At 43.5% G+C, this 13,764-nt stretch overlaps 1 protein-coding gene across 8 annotated transcripts in view; it reads right to left on the minus strand.

Moving 5' to 3' along the window:
* Positions 1–11,415: 11,415 nt before the first annotated feature.
* The window catches only part of SMPX (small muscle protein X-linked), a 40,004-nt gene continuing 37,655 nt past the window's right edge, over positions 11,416–13,764 (minus strand). For all 8 annotated transcript variants that reach the window (XM_075033449.1, XM_075033444.1, XM_075033447.1 and 5 more), the window contains exon 5: positions 11,416–12,514. The gene's annotated coding sequence lies outside the window, so the exon portion shown is untranslated. The remainder of the gene's footprint in view (positions 12,515–13,764) is intronic.

Raw genomic sequence — 13,764 nt, forward strand, 5'->3', positions numbered from 1 at the left:
CCGTTAACCGAACCGGCCGAGCATCGCTTGCTCTCCGCACCAATTCTGTACTGCCAGCCGGTTACAGCGCGCTGCCACAGGAGCCGGCGCGGATTTAACTGAACTGATTTAATACCCGTGCCAGAGCAGCAGGTCCTGTAATTGTATGCAGATTTCCTGTGCGTTTCCCTCTCAGACCTACTCCATCTTCATGGCAAGCCGGCTAATAGAAATAGTAAGAATCATGCTCCTTATAAAGCTGTTTATTTGCCCGGAGATTTTATTTCTTTCACTTATAATTGAAATAAAGCCACGTCCTTTCCAGTCCCTTGCTCTGGAGTGACAAAAAAAGATTATCATTATCGAAATGAGGTTTCTCCCTGCTCCACTTTTAGGCAGTTAGCTTTGTCTAACTAGGGAGCCTACTCAGCCGGCACCCTCCTTTGTCAACAGACAAATTATCTCTAGGCGGCAGCTCGGGTCTTCAGCGCCTTGGGAGGAATATTTAATGTCCATTAGCAAGAGAGCAGACCATGACTAAACAGCTAACATGAATCTCAGGAACAGACCTAGCACTAGGTGTGATGCAGTCAAGCCATGATCTTATTTTTCTCAGCCGTAATTTGGAAGATCAGATCTAATGTTTGACTCACTAGATGGTGCTTAAAATTAGGGAAACATTAGTGTTTCAATGATACTGATTTGCTGGGAATAGATAATACATTTTTAATCATGTGCATCATTTAGACTTTAAATTAGATTTAGATGTCAGGCTTTTAGTAGCTTTCTCTTGAAATTATTGCTATACTACAGTAGACAGTCTGCAATAAAAAAGAATATTCGGAGGTGTGCTGTGAAAAATGTTGGCTTCCACACTTGCAGTTACATTTTTCCTACACAAAGCTGAAAAATGGCCCAAATTGCAATGCTGTCTTCAGTTGAATCTTGCAAGTAGGCCATCAGTTAATAAACACTTCAACTACCATTGTAAATTTTCCCAATTTTTTTTTTAAGAGTAAAGGTTATAAAAAGAGTTGCACAAGTAAAATTAGGCTCATTAGTAACAAGTGGCTTACTGTAAAATATTCATTACAAAAATCCACAGCGGAGGATTTCTAAGCTACACTTTGTTCCAGAAGAAATCAGCACAGTCCAGAGGACAACAGAGGCAACGCTTCAGATGCTTGATAATGTGCCGCATGAACAAATATAGCAAAAGTGAGCCGGATGATGAATGTAATAGGGATGATGTAGCATATAGGTTTTCTAGAAACTACTAATCAGAAAGATCGTATTGATTTAAGTTGTCTTGTAAAAATCATTGGAGTAGAGTCTGTACTTCATCCTCGAATAATCATTCACAATAGTATCTGGGTCACCCCATCTATTTAAAGCAAAGGATGTTTAGCCAGGGAAAGCAGTCTTTAAGAACAAAACATTAAGGGGAAGAAATTTTCTTGCAGCTAAAAGCAGCGCCTGGCAAGATCACGCCTGTGTATAAAAGCAAAGGAGAAAGTTACCGGCTTGGATGAGGTGGGCTTAGGCTGCCAGGTTTCCAGAAGAAGGGGCTGAGTTAGGGCTGGGACCCCAGCCAAAGCCTGCCGCGAGGCCACGGCCGCTAAGCCACGGCTGCCTGGTGGTTTTCTGTGGTTTTGTGGAAAAAGAGGAGGAAATACCATTGGCACGCGGGGGTTGGGGGGCCGTGTCCCAACCGGGTTACGCTAGCACTAGCTACGCCGATGCGAGAAAGCATCCTGTGTCAGATGGCAACGCGAAATAACAGTCTTCCAACCAGCCGGTGCCTCTTTTGTTTCCTCTCCCTTTTTTTCAGGTTCCCGTTCGCGTGCCTCCCATGAAGACGGATGTTGTTATGGCTTCCACCGTGCTCTCGGCCGGTTAGACGTGGGCTTCCCGGCTGCGTAAAAAAACCAAGAAGTTGGGAGAGTTTGTAACTTGGGTTCCCGTTTCAGAGCGACAGCAGCGGGATGAGTCAGGCAATGCGGCTGGAGGATAACGAAGGTGAATGTGTATTTTAACATTTCTGAGCAGCTGTACTAACGGCCTTCACAGCGGAGGGCTGCTCGGGGTCCGTCCGCTCCCCCGATGGTCTGGTGCCACCGGCGATGCTCCGCATCTCGCCCTCCCTTTCCCTCCGCTTCCCCGTGCCGCAGCCGGGGCAGGGAAGGACCTGCAGCCCCTGCCCGGGACCACCTTCGTTCCGCACCAGCTCGGGGCTGCTCAGAGCGCGGGCTGGCTGCTGGTTTCGGACCGCGAGGACACGGACAGCCCTGGCCGAAGCTGCTCGGCTCGTGGGTCACTGCTGCAGGCGTGGATGCCCCCCCTGCTATAACAGGAACGTTTCTGACTGCCGCGAAAAGCTCCCGCCTCCCCAAAACTGGTTGAACTGGGGTCCCAAACTTTATTTTCTTGGGCACATCTAGCGGCAAAAGCTGCAGCTTCGGGCTGTGCGACGGCTGATGGCAGGAGAGCTGGGTCCTTCCCTTCGCCTGTGGTCGGGTACCCCCAGCAGCTCCCAGCTCTGGCCCCGCTGCGGGGAGCCCGGTCCACCCTGACGTGGTTGCCCCGGTCCTAGCGATGCGTGTATCCAGTACAAAGCCAGTATAACTGGGAGACACACCTCAGGTCTAAGAAAATGATAAGGAAATGGGGACTGGTTCCCCATGTTGCAATGGTCTCTGAACGCCTTTACTTGTAATTAGAACTAGGGTTCGTTTTTATAAGGATAGAAAGGTAAGGACCAAGCAGTGCTCTGGGACCACAGAGGAGAAAACACAAATGACCTTTTCCTCTGTTAGGACGCCACGCAGATGAAGTAAAGCTGCAGACTGCAGAGGTCTCTCTGACATCAAGGTGCTTTTCACACGAGCTGGTTAGGAGTCAGCTCTTCCATCCTCTTCCCCTCCCTAAGTCACATTCAAGCAAATGCCCTCTAAGGTATAGGCTGTGGCTTAGGAAAGTACTCCTGACTATGGTTAAGAGGCTGTAAGTAGAAATAATAAAAAGAAAATGAAAGCAATCACCATACAAATCACCTCTCCATTTTTCCCCAAGCGGGTTTATTTGCCTTTGACAATACAAAACAGCTGCTGGAAACATGACACATCTTCTGCGGGGGGTTATATTTTGCCGTTTTCTTCAATGAGCTTTGCGATCTAATAAGTATTTTCCAGTTCAAAGTTTACAGAGTTGTATGGAAATAGGGGCTGGGTTTGATTCCTTTGAAGCCAATAGGAACTTTGCCATCAGCTCTGGTACAAGCAGAAACACAACATTCTTAGCACAGAGAAGTTTGGGGGGCCAAAGTATCAGTCTTAGCTTAATTTTTCAGCCTTACATACCAGCTTTCTCACCTGACATGCAGGGTATATTCAGCTCCTAATGGTCCTACTGGAATAAAGGTTGTATTAAAGATCAGACCCTTTTACAGCTGAGCCCCTCATCTGTTACAGAAGAGAGCCTGATGAGTTTCTACCTACAGCAGGTAATTTTTAACGTGTTAACTCTTGATGTGCTTGACGTGTATTCATTACGTCAGCAGTCTTATGGGGTGAGCGAGGCCGGGGAAGGGCAGCAGTAATCCCTGCTCAGACATTGCCCTGCTGCAGCCTTCACCGACGCTTCAGGGCGCAGAGTCTTCAGCCGCCAGCGCTGCATGGCTGCCCCCGCTGCCGCTACTGCTGATTTCACTTGGGTTATTTCAGAAGCAGATAGGCTTGTGGGATTCTTTCCTACTGCCTCAGCCTCTGGAAATATTTTCATTAAAAGATTAATTTTTTTTATTATTATTATTTTTTTTTTAGCTAGGCAGGTAGGGCCTTCTCCTGATCTTCCTCATATTTTCAGAAAAGAGTTACTGAAGAAAATACTACAATTCCACAGCCTCCAGAATTACAACACATTACCACAACCTCCAGAAAAGAGGTACTGCAGAGAACTTCAGTTCCTGCGGGCCATTTGTTGTTTCCCGTACCTTGAAATTCTCAACTACAAAGACAAACAGAGAAAATAAATAGGCATCCCTAAGATATCAGGAAGAAATCGTTCAGGGCATTTTCAAAGGCAGAAAGGGCATTTAGAGGCCAGGGTCCCTTCAGGCAGCTAAACAATCCTAATGGCCATTGCCCCTCACGACAATGTCCTTCCTACTTACTGAAATGCAGTGATTCTGTTATCAAGGTGACACCAAACTGTCCAATTTGGTTCAGGACAGCGTTGTGTGCGACGGGCACTTTAGAAACACTCAGAAAGTGCTGGCAACTGCCCTCCCGTGAGGCCGCTGCTGTAAGTCACTGCTGTCAATAAATCTTGTTGCTCTTAATTGTTTGGGTTTCTCTTAGAAACAAATATTTACCAGCTTCTGGTTTGCACAGTCTTCTAAAGGTCACAGATGCTAGCTCCAAGGGGAGCCAATCTATTCAACCTTAAACTATTTAACACTGGCTTCCCATGCAAGCTGCCATAAAAGCAGGCATCACTATGGGACTTATGTGTAAGGATGGGGGAGTAAAGTTCTTCTCCTCTTGGCCCATTTCAGCATGTTATTTTTAAAAGCTTATGCATTCGGTGATGGAAATGGACGCCTTTGTTCTGCTTATCCTTTTAGATGGGGCTGATGTGTTGGATGCTAATGGTCTACTGGGAAGTCAGGATTACTTTCTCGTATAATAAATCTGGATGGAGGGGAGAGAAAATGATTTTCTTGGGATTGCTATTAGTGGTGAAAGTTTGTATTAAGAAAAAAAAAGGTCCAGGTTTTCCAAAACTATTGTAGCCCTTCTACACCCACTACACAACTCTATGTAGTAACCTGCAGCTCCAGAAAAGCTTCAATGCATCTTAGCTACAAACCTCATCTCAACTTCCTAAGACTATTCAGACAAGAAATGCTCTCCAGCAGTTATTTCTTATACCTACCTTTCATTTCATTGTGACCAAAAATCCCAAGCAGGAGAATTGCTGGGGAAGCTGTTATCGAATTTTGTGCTCTGACTCCTTTCATGCTGACTCTTTTCATTTGAATTACATAATTTCTAATGACACCAATCAATCACCTGCGTACTCATCTGAGCTACTTGCCTGTGAAGGCAATAAACTGTGTGCTGAGCTAGACCCTCTGCCTGGTGCAGTGGTTTGGGGTTTGACTTTTAAACTTTTAGTCATTTCTGCTCTTCCTTTTCTGCCTTGTTTTGGGTTCGGTCTATATAGGCATTAGAGAAGGTGAAGCTTCACATGACTGGGAGCTTCTTCTCCTAACTGGGATCCTTTAGCTCTTGCTTGGATTCAGCAAGAACCAGCTCACTTTCTTTTAAGACTCATTATTTTTGTCATCTGTCCTAGAAGAATCACAAGAGACCAAGGCCCCCACTCAAGAGCCCTGTGCTTGCAGGTTAATCATGCCTTGGGAAATACAAGGTTTGCTTTCTCACCCCTAGGATGGAAATTGATAGGATTGACATCATTTTCTAATTTGATTGCCCAACTCAGTGTTGCCTGTTTCCTGCACAGGCATCATATGTAATACACACACATGTTACATTTATGCAGGCCAATAATATCAGCTTTAAATTAGGAAACACTTTCTACAGTAAGGATAACAAAGTGCTGGGATAGGTTGCCTAGGGAGGTCGTAGGGTTGCCATCATGGGTGGACCTTTAACATGTGCTGTAAAGAATATATTTCCTACAATTCTGCCTGGAATTAGGCAAGTATAGCTGCTTGGGCTTGGAGGCAAGGAGATGGATTACACAGTCTTGAATCCCTCTGAGGGCTGTACTCTAGGATCTTCTGCTCACAACAAGGCTTCAATCACAAAGTCCTCTGAACTATGAAGCGTGTGTCTTATCAGACCTTGGTGATTCACACAAGTGATTTTCTAAATAGAGATGCTTTGCTGAAAAAAAAAAAAAGCCTTAAATAGGAAAAAGCTTGGGACGCAAGCTGGTGTGTGATGCTTTGGAGACACCATAATTGCTGTTTGGAAAATTTACCGAGCATGTCAGTAAGCTGAAAATGTGCAGAACAAAGGGGATGCAAAGTGCCTGCCTGAAAGCACTGCCTCTCTTCACAAGGAAGAGCCATTGGAAGGTCATTGCCCAACATCATTGCTGTTTAAAAAGCTGTTGCCCAGGGATGTCACGACTTGAGCACTTCTGCGGAGATCAATCCGTAAAGAACGCGGTTTTGACAGCTGACTGGAGTAGTACGGAAATGAACTCTGCCACCACTGATGTCAGAGTTTTTGGTTTTGGGTTTTTTTTTTCCCCTGTCTCACCTAAAGATAAATAAAGTAGGCAGCTTTCTATCTTAGATGAAGTCGGTAGAGTAGAAATAGTTCTTGTTCTGGGTATTAGGAATTTGCATTTCTGGATGTCACTTTCCTTTGGTTGTTTTTCCTTGAGGAGAAGGAGCAAGGTATTTAAAATATCAGTAAGCCAAAAAAAATCAATAAGCAAGGATCTAAAAACAGCCGTGTTCTTCTATATCTGATACATCCTGTCCCATACCAAGTCGACACAGGTGCAGGAGAGAGACCCCCTTGAAGAGCTGGAAGCTGCCCTCGGTAAAGATTTGCCGGGCAATACAACACCAGTGTGAATGCTGGGACACAACGAGCCAAATTCTGGAGGACTAATGCCTCCGTTGACATACGTGTGCGTTTCCTGAAATAACCATCCCATCCTGCGATGCAAAAGTCACTTCCCCAACATGCTGCTTTGCTTGCTGCTCAAACCAGCTGGTGCGAACCAGCGTAGCCTCAGTGACCACGTGACACCAGCAGGCGAGCTGTCCCTCCGTTTTAGGTCAGACCCATGACCGGAGCACACACGGCTTTCGCTTGCCTTGCCAGAGCACGTTCCTCTCCTCTCAAGGGCTAGGGAAGAGCCCAGATGTCCCATGTGTGTCACAACTATAAGAATTTGACGCTGACCGAATTCTTCTCAACCACCTAGTGCCGTCCAGTGTCACTTTTCCAGTTCTCCTCAAAGTTCTCCCCTCCTCGCACTGCCCCGCGCGACAGCAGCGGCATCGAGGATGGTCAGCGGCAGTTTATTGGAGAAACAGTCAAAGCAGGGAATTAAGAAGCGGCCTCATTCGGAGTGCCTGAGTCACTGGGATGTCATTCGGGCGTGAGGACAGCCTGTGAAGGCTTTCGGGTCACATGCGTGCATGACATTTAGAAGAGGTGGGTGACCTCATGGAAGATTATCTGAGAGATCTAGACTGGCCATAGAAAGTGGCACTGGAGGCTTTCATTTATCCTCACTAACCTTCAGCAATAAAAAGGGAGGATGAGCGCACGGATGTGCATGCGGCAAGTATGCGAGAAGCGCCGCGAACATTGGGAAAGCCAGAGGGGTGGTAAACCATACCCCAGCTCTGGTGACACGTGGCTGTCATGGGAAGAGGAGGACACTGTGTTTCACAGGGCAGTGCTTTATTTGGGTTTTTGTGCGTGTGCAGTTGCTGCTTGACTGTGCAGGAAGGCAGTTAAGAATTTGTGCTCCTTTCCTAGTTTCTGTAAGAAAGCACAAATTTGGATTTTCTAATTCTAGATACGGCCACCAGGCCAGGGTGGCAGCATCTGTGACGGCAATCAGCAACACTGAGAAGTAGAGCCCTAATTAGTCAACTCCCCCAGCTCCTGCCATCGCTCACCCTGCATCTCCAAATCAGCACCTCGGCACACACCAGGTCTGTCGGTAAGGAGCAAGGTGGTTTTCCTGAGTTCAGTAAGGATCCAAAGGGCCTTGAGATGTCTCCTCAAGTCTTTGGCCTTCCTCTAAGCCCTCATCTGGCACATGTCAGCTCAGCACATAACTTTCTCCAGCCTGCTGGACCTGCTCCGGTGTCCCTGCTGAGATATCTGTTAGGGAAGCCGAGCAGGAGGAAAAAGTGGCATGGCAGCAGGGATCTTGGTAGCCCTGAAATCACATCCAAACTTGCCTCGCATGGTCAACACTAAGGCTAAGAAGGACAGAGAATACCATGTGCTGTGTCATTACAATGTCCAGTTCAGCGGCATGCTGACTTCTGCATTTCTGCTCAGGTCAGGGCTTGGATTATCAGCCCCCTGATAGAAGGGAGATGTGTTAAGACCCATTCTGACCCTGAAAATGATCAGCTAGGGAAGTCCTAAGTATTAGGTGAAGAACCACTGCATTAGGTGAAGAATACTCTCAATAGAAACTATTGCAGTACCTCCAAAAAACATTTACTAAGAATGCAGCATCTCTAAGAAAGAGAATCTAATCCCAGTTTCACTACAAGTACAGCGAAGGATTAGGTCACTTTTCACAGTACGACATCCCGACAAAATCAAATGTAATTAGTTACCAGACAAGATTTACCAACCACCTGTACATATGAAACCCACAGCTGGTATCAGGGCCAGAACATTGTCACTTTGCTATTGCACTCTGCTGTGGCGCTTGCAGTTAGTCACCAGTCTTCTGTAGGATATATTTGAAAACATCCACTTCATTGTTACTGCAACGTAATGTAGTGGGAAGTGAGCATAACATATGAACAGATGTGTTTATTTTATAAATGGCTTTAGACTGCTTCCAAAGACACAGGAGAACTGGATTTTACCAAGTTTGACTGATCTTATATCCAACCCTTAGTTTTTTTGTCTCTAGAGAACTGTTTTATCTTGGGGCATAAAGTAAGGAGAAAAGCTGGAGTACTTTCTGAGGGCTGAAAAACTGGATTTAGGGGGAGTTTCTTTGTAATTATTCAAGTACCAGTAGTACTAGGCAGCTTGTATACCAAAATTAGGATTTTTTTGCCAAGTGCATTACTTAATCTGCTTCACTCATAAAGCAAAAACTCATGCAAATTAAATGAGCACACATTAGAGAAACCAGGACTTATTCACGAGGGCAAAAGAAAATTGTTTCAACATTTTGGCCCTAAAGCTATTACCAAGAAAAATATAACTATTTTGCTTGGACAGCCTTCTCTGATTCTCTTCTCTCAACATCAATTTTTTATAATACAAAACAGCCAAAGAGCCGGATTTTTATTACATCTTCCCATATATAATTTACAGACTGCACGGAACAAGAGATAAATAAAAGTGCCATCTTTATCACCCTTCTGACTGCGCTGAGCACAGTCCTGGTAAGGTGCCACCGAACTCCACAAACTGCTTCTCAAGACTGTGATTTGGGGGATTCATGTCCATAAACACAGTTGCATGTAGCTACAGATGTTTTGCTGGTACAGTAAGTAAATAGTACAGTGGGGCCTTGCTTTTACTACTAAAAATAACAGCTTATGCTATCAGAGAAAATGCAAAACTGCCGGTTTAGTTCTATAATTCAAGTTATGCATAAAGCCAAGCCTCCAGAGTTTTAAGGCAAGTAACACTATTTGTCTTAGAAATGCAGTACCACTATAATCTTTTAACTGAAAGTGATTAAACCAGAGTAATCAATTGAAATTCAGGTAACAGTAATTATTATTTTACCTCTACCTTTACCTCCAAGTTACATGTGTTTGGATTTTTCTGTGCAGATGATCAGAGAAATCATCAGAGCGTGTTTTTTTGTTCCATGGCTGATGATTAAAAGTCTCTCCCCGAAAGTGTCGGGGTCTTGGTGTCTCATTAGACTAAACCCTTTGCCGTGGGCACAGCACAATAACTGTTTCTGTTTTTCTAACAGAACATGTCTCCACCGCATTTTTGAGCAGTTTCTCTGAAAAATACATTCAGCTGGATTAAAGACGTCTCTCAGCATTGGGATAAAAACCCAAAAATTGCCGTGCAAAGCAGTGGGTAGGGAGTTAACAAAGGAACCTCTTCCTCCACCTGACACGCATGGAGCTTAGTGACACCAGGGCAACTCTGTCCCTTTGATTTACTGTCGCACCGGCACCTTATGGAGACCAGAGCGTAGGGACGACGCTGAAATCCAGCCGTTTTGCTTTATTTCCTGGGTGCCTCATTAAGCAGGTTAGGGGTTGTGGGGCAGAGAGGAGTTTATCTCTGTGGTTCAGATATGACGACTATTTATTTTGCTGCGACCGTTCCTCTGGCTTCACTGCCTGGGGGTGGTCACGTATCATCTCATCAGCGAGGTGTTAATATATCGCTGTTAACGAGTTTGGCTCGTACTGACAAAGGCTGGCACGTAACCAGGTGAAAGAGGTGTGATTTTAGTGTGATCCGTTATTACGTATTTCTGTGCTCATCTGTCATTGTAAGACCTCAACCTTTCCCTATAATGGTGCCAAAACGTAACATTTGAGGGGCAAAAGTTTCCATGCCAGAAGTAAGGGACTGCAGAGTTGCTTTTGGGGCATCTTTCACTGCCCTCTGTGTGCCCTACAGTCAGACCCTTTCATAAGACTTAGATGAAAAGTAACGTCACTGGCACGGCATGGTTCAACCCGCTGTTAACAGTTTGCTAGCTGAGACCCAGAGAGCCTTCATAGCCTCCTTTTTTCCTAGCACTTAGTTCCTGATTTTATGCTTTAATAAAGATTCCTTGCAGTGCTAAGACCTTGCAGTTTAAAATCATACATATTTTGAAATTTCGCTTAAAAATGAAGCTAAGAAAAAATATTCTTTGCCTCTGCCCAGCCCCTCGCCAGCATTAAGCTGCTTCGACGGCCACCAGTGGTACCCCTCCACTTTGTCACAAGGAGTGGAAATCTGGCAAATAAGCACGCGTCAGGGATGTTTGGGGGGTTTTTTTTCTTTCACTTACGCATTCAGACGTGCTGACTGTGATGTGGTCCCAGCTCTCCCCATCCCCTGGAATTTCCACTATGAAGTTTCCTAACTGTGAAAGGAGGGGAAAAAAAACGTGGTCTTTACCTTTCCGCAGTTCTCTGAAATGAGAATTTTTAAAGTGAGTAAAGAATAATCAAAGCAGAGGCCCTGACTCATCTTGCCTTCAACATGTCTTTGGCTCAAGGGATCCTGTATTTTCTCCTCTTTTTCTCGCTTCCATACTGGCAGGAACAATGCAGGCCAGTATCAGTGACTGATAATGCAGTGTGGGGGAAAATTGTTCATTTTCGATTGAATAGACATGTTAATCTTATCGGTATGTAAATGAAAGGAGCTCCTGATGCATTCTGCCTCTTGACACTTTCATTTCAACCTGTTCTTTCGGGATGCTCGCCTCCACGGAAGGCATTAAGGGAAATCACCCATGAGCTTATAAGGTTGAAGCAGGATGGTAAGCAATGTCAGTATTGCATATTGAAAGTAAAATATACAAGAATGTCCTTTTTATTGAGCTGCAGCGAGTGGGGCTTCTTTCTAATTTCCTGTACAAAGCCATGCAAATGTATCTAATAACTTAAAATACAAAAATATCACCAGTTAGATTTGCATTGTCTGATGGAGCGCACCAGAATTAAATGGATGTCGTTGTTAGTAATATTCCACTTGAAATCTGTTTTCTAACCAGAATAATTATCTTTATTTTAATTGAATAAACAAGAGCCAGGCAGAGAGTTTCAGAGCATGTAGAATAGTTTCAATCAACGGCAGAAGAGTATTATTATAAAACAGCTCCTCTTATCCCTTCACAGTAAATAACACAAGAGAGACCAAGGAGACACAGTGTATTAAATTTCTCTAACAATAAGATCTCATTTCCAAAAATAGAATATGCATCGAACAGTCTTCTTTATGTACAGTCCGTATAAAAGAAGTGTCAGGGATTAATCATCGTATGTAACAGTTGGTGCAATCGTACATGATTTTTGCCCAGCATCAGTATTTCAATGTTCCCTTTTTATTTGGGCTTTTGAAGATAGTGATCCTTCACCTATATTCAGGAGCATGTTCCATCAAAGCTGGATGACCTGTTTATTTGAATAAAGGTTGCAGGTTTTCTGTCAGCTAGCTCACATTTTGTATTCGCATTGTATAAAGTAAAGGTGATGCATAAATATCAGAACACCAGTGCATTTTAGATTCTCAAGGAAAAGAAATACTTTGGCTCTACAACAAAAGAAGAATTTAGCTAAACTCACCAGAAAGACCATCCCTTTTAATATTTTCATTTCCTTTATTACACAATACACAATTCCCGTTCTATAACCAGGAGTACACAACAGGAAATTAGACGTTACATTCCTCATTTATTCTGCATTTTGTCAAATCGTTTTAAACCTCTTTTGTTCATATTGATTTTTCTTTTCAAAAGGAAAGAAGCCAAATTAATTGCAAATAATTATTTTCTTTTTTAAAAAAAAAGTATTTATTCTACTTTTGCTCAAATTTCAGATTACACTATTCCCCATTCTCAGGTCAAAATCATTGCTGAATATATACCAATTCATTGCTAGCTGCCGTGGTCTTTTTGATTTCAGCAGTATTTTCCTATGTTAAGCAGAATGGGCAACAAGAAAGTGTTGACATAAATGTACAAAGAAGATGCTTCCTACGGGGTACTGTGGAGTTAGGAAGTTCATAGTCTTCATACAAATGTATAAAATATTTCAAATTATCTCCATTCATTGGAATCCGTTCGGTTTCTCTTGTCAGACCTGTGTGACAAATACAAGACCAGAAATTAATCGTTTATCGGTGCATTCCCAGGTATTTTGAAAGCACAAAGAAAAGAAGCCGTAAGTTGTGAGGGGGAGTATATTTCCCGCACCTGCAATTTTGCTTTCACTGAGTGTACTTGTTTACACCCAAGCTCGGGGAATACGGAGTGGGTGACAATCAAAATTTTTCGATCCACTAGCTTTTTCCACCCACGCTCCAAATCTTGGTCTGATGAAATTTCGTGGCTCTGTTAAGAGCTTGGGTCTTTACCTGATCCTGCACGATAGCAGGGAGGCATCAGTTGGATAAAAGTAAAAATAGTATTTAATTTTACCAGGTTTGGGTTTTTTTAAATTTTTTTACTGGTATATACATATATGTATATATATTAATTTTTTTAAAATTTTTTTCTCAGCTGCTTTGATTATTTTCTTCCCTTGCTCTCTCTGTTCTGCCCATTAGACTCCTTAATGGTAGCGAGTCTCCTTTTTTGTCTCCTGTCCAAACTGAACAGTCCCAGGGATTTTCAGCCTCTCTTCTTTTGGTAGTGTATCTGTTCCTGTAACTATTTTTGTCACAGCTCCGCTCCTCCCCTATTTCTGCTCTAATTTTCATGACTGACCAGCACTGAAGACAGTATTCTAGACACAGCAGCATAGTATTTTCTGTGCTGTTTGTACAAACCCTACTGGAGTTAATTTATTTACTTACGCAAAGTGAGGTGGGGGGGATGTTTAGCTGCTGTCTGGGGAACAATGAGCAATTTCCATTGACCAGTCTACAGTGACTCTTTCCTGCACAGAAACAGCTAATTTGAAGCCCAGCATAGGGTCTATGCCTGTTCTCTTTGAAGTTAAGAGATATCGGTGGTTGCTGTTGATATCAGTGGTTCCAGGCAGCTCAATACAGAGGAAAACAGGTTTTGCAATTAGCTTTCAAAAGTTCAAGACACTAACTTTCTCAGCCTATATGTTTAATCAGGTAAGATGTAGGTATTTGAGGTGGAGGAATATATTTTTGGTAAATTTTATTGAACTCATGAACCTTTAACAAATGCTTAGAAAGTAGAGAAAAAGCCACAGGACAGAAAAAAAAAAATGACGACCTTCTGTATTTCACAGTGTTACATAAAGTGAGGTTTTGCTGTGCTCCTGAACGTGTGTAGGCTGTACCCATTTGAACAAATACTGGAGGGACATTCAAAAAGCTGGAATTGCTTAGCTTTCAGAAGAAACACTTCCCTGGA

Source organism: Buteo buteo, chromosome 8 (genome assembly GCF_964188355.1).
Source record: "Buteo buteo chromosome 8, bButBut1.hap1.1, whole genome shotgun sequence".
Classification (NCBI taxonomy): Eukaryota; Metazoa; Chordata; class Aves; order Accipitriformes; family Accipitridae; genus Buteo; species Buteo buteo.